Below are 3,433 nucleotides of genomic sequence, written 5' to 3'. Positions count from 1 at the left end.
TCAAAACATTGTCATTGAAACTTCTCAAGCAATGATAATGCAAAGCTTACAATCTCTTGAAACAACTTGTCTTCAAAATTGAATGGACATTGACTCAACTAGTAAAAGAACTTTTCAAACATCCTAGAATTACAACCTTATCACTCCAAAAAATTGTCTTCTCCTAATTCATAATGGTGTTCAAACTAAAAAAATATTAAAAAACACTTTTCACTATGTTTCCCACTAAAGTAACTGTATTCCACATTAAAGTTTTAAGTCATATACCTCAAAATCTAAACTTCATATATGAAAAAAAAATCATTTAAGAACGTGTGCATCAAATTATATACATTATCCCTCCATTAAATAATTTATAAATTCACTTTATAAAAAGTGAATCACTTTTTCAATACTTCAAACTCCAATTCTACAAACTTCACCTTTCAATGAAACTCTCATTAACTTCACCTATGTAGTCAATCAAACGATTATTCCAATAAGAAACATATTTGTTGTAATCAAAGGACTGGATGAACCAGGCCAATATGTTATGATCAGAAATCAAAGGGACGCATGGACATTTGGTGCGGTCGATCCTAATAGCAGAATTGTTACGCTCTTAGATATTGCTCAGAGATTAGGGAATCTTGTCAAGAAATGATGGCAACCTCGAAGGACCATAGCGTTATGTAGCTGGGACATTGAGGAGTATGGATCTGTAGGATCCACAGAGTGGGTAGAGGAGAACTATGATTTATTATACTCAATAGAAGTCGCATATGTCAATTTGGATTGTGTAGTCGTAGGGCCAGGTTTCACTACGTCTGCTACACCCAAAATGGATAATCTTCTCATGGAGGAATCCAAGCAGGTTGTAGATCCTGATTATGCACCCCAAACTATCTATGAATCTTGGTTTGCAGCTAACAATAAATCTGAATCAGCTATGATTGGTAGACTAAGCAGAGGAGGCTCAAACTTTACTTCTTTCTTGCAGCACGTTGGAGTTCCTGCAATAGAAATTTACTATGGGAATGATTGTCCAGTATACCATTCTTTGTATGAAAAATACGTGTGGATGGAAAAATTCGAAGACCCACACTTTCACAGACATGTTGCAGTGGCAGGAATTTGGGGAATTATTGCACTCAATCTTGGTGATGATGACATTCTTCCTTTTAAGTACGAGAATTATGATGATGAGCCCTAGTTATACAAAGTAACTCTGGAATCACAGCTCCAGGTTGTGGGGACCCCTCCCCATGTGTCAACATCATCTTCACACAACTTAATATCATATGTCAGGATAGCTATTTCAGAAACCAAAATTGAAGAGAATGGAATGCAAGAGATCAAATCGCAATTCAGTTATTTCCAATATTTCATACCTCAAAGGAGAGATTTCAATGACCAATTACTAATGGAAGAACGTGCATTTACAGACTCAGAGGGACTTCTAAGAAAACCTTGCAATAACCATTTAATTTATGAGGAAACCAACGAAAATGACTCTGGCTCCTCTTCTTTCCCTGCGATCTTTGAATCTCTTCAAAAGGCAACCCAAACGAATGCTAGTAAGCAATGGAATGCTCTGATACAAATTAAAGAGCATTAATAAAATAAAAACTTAAATTAAGAGAGACAGAAAAGGTATTAAGCCTTAATGTATTGTATTTACAAATAATGATTACGTAATTCACAAGATGAGGCCCCATATTATAGAATTGAGGTTCTCAAAACAAAAAAGCAATTTGGCTAATTGGTTGAACCTCCTCCACAAGTTTCTCCACAATATCTCGGTAAATGTCTCCACAAATATCTAAGTTTGATTTTGTATGATTTCACCCCTAACTTCTCTCATTATCCTCATCTTTAGTCATACGTAGACTTCTCAAGTAAGTATACTTTCATTATGAATAATTTCATGTTTTCTTATGAATTATTCATTCACACACCCTTTAATAAATTCCTAATCAACATTTAATTTGGACTTAGTGATTGTTAACATATGTATGAGGCTAACACCTGTCTTATATAATTAGCCAATACTAAGTCATTTTGTTGGCTTCTGAAGGATAATGTTTGATGCTCTAACAATCTAGGGAAATTTACTCTACAAAATTTATTGGTTTTGGCTGAAACACTCTTTCTGCTTTGAATAGGGTATAACATGGTCAGCCAAGGCCTTGTCAAAGAACCAGTCTTTTCATTTTGAATGAATAAGAATGCAGATGAGGAAGTTGGAGGAGAGATAGTCTTTGGCGGTGTTGATCCTAAACACTTCAAGGGTGAACATCAGTATACACTTGTTACTCGAAAGGGTTACTGGCAGGTATGTTATAGAATCATGTTAGTTTTGCATGTTTAAGATTGACTGTAGGTAAGGTTAACTGCATGCATATCATGTTCTTGGTATGCATTATAGTTACTGGTCAGTACATTATGGGGTTATTCTACTCTTCAAACTTGATGTTGTTATTTCTTTTAGTTTGATATGGGAGACTTCCTCATTGATATTCAATCAACAGGTGTGCATGGAGTCCTTCATCTTATTCAATTGATTAAATGATCACTTCTTATGGAACCTTATGAAAATATTGATGGCATTTTATGAACATTTAACTGCAGGTTTCTGCGTTGGGGGTTGTGCTGCTATTGCAGATTCTAGAACTTCTTTGTTGGCTGGTCCATCGATAAATCCTGTAAAACTTTGATCTTTTTAAGTTTTTATATACAATTTGGTGGGCTCATCTAGGTCTATGCACCAAAAATATTATAAACTTCACAGAGTTGTGGCACATTTGATGCAAGCTTGTGCATTCACAAGTGACAAGTGAATGCTTAATAATGCTCAGTTGATGTGCTATCTTTGTAGTATGAAATATAAATAGTTAAAACTGATTTCAAGAATTTTCTCAGGTTTGAGATTCTTTTTGGTTTGTTACATTATTTAAGCCAAGCATGTCTATATGTTTTTGTAATTTTCTATACAAGGTAGGCTCTTTACTTCATTTGTTTCTCTTATGCATTGTTTTAATAAATGTTTGCCCTATATTCTATGGTTTATAGACTGTGTGTTGTTTTTAATAGTGAACCTCCTAATAATCTATAATTGTGATGTAAAACTTTCAATAGGACTTGACGTATTCAATGCTATAGAATATTTGGAAGCATATATTTCTCTTATGATAATAAGGACTTGATACATTGTGTGCAATTATATGTCTAGTGTCTTGAGTATATCTATCCTTGTGTCAAATAGAAGTTATAAACATCCCAAAATGCCACTTTGACTCTTTTTTATTTTTTTATCTATAGTTTATGCATTCTCGAGAAAATTTAGATATATTGGGTCAAATCTGAAGCATGGAAATGGTCTAGAATGCCTTTGTATACCTAATATTGTACTTAGAATCATTATCAAGCCTTAAATTGTCAAATGTAGTGAAAA

At 33.9% G+C, this 3,433-nt stretch overlaps 1 pseudogene; it reads left to right on the top strand.

Moving 5' to 3' along the window:
• The first annotated feature begins 424 nt into the window (after nt 1-424).
• On the top strand, nt 425-1,597 carry LOC149179253 (putative glutamate carboxypeptidase LAMP1 pseudogene; annotated as a pseudogene).
• Nucleotides 1,598-3,433: the final 1,836 nt, after the last annotated feature.

The sequence above is a fragment of the Pinus tabuliformis genome, chromosome 4_1 (assembly GCF_031772625.1).
Source record: "Pinus tabuliformis cultivar Carrire ecotype Pingquan chromosome 4_1, CPIR1, whole genome shotgun sequence".
NCBI classification, from domain to species: Eukaryota; Viridiplantae; Streptophyta; class Pinopsida; order Pinales; family Pinaceae; genus Pinus; species Pinus tabuliformis.
The sequence above is the reverse complement of the archived record's forward strand: the minus strand, read 5'-3'. Positions and strand labels throughout refer to the sequence as shown.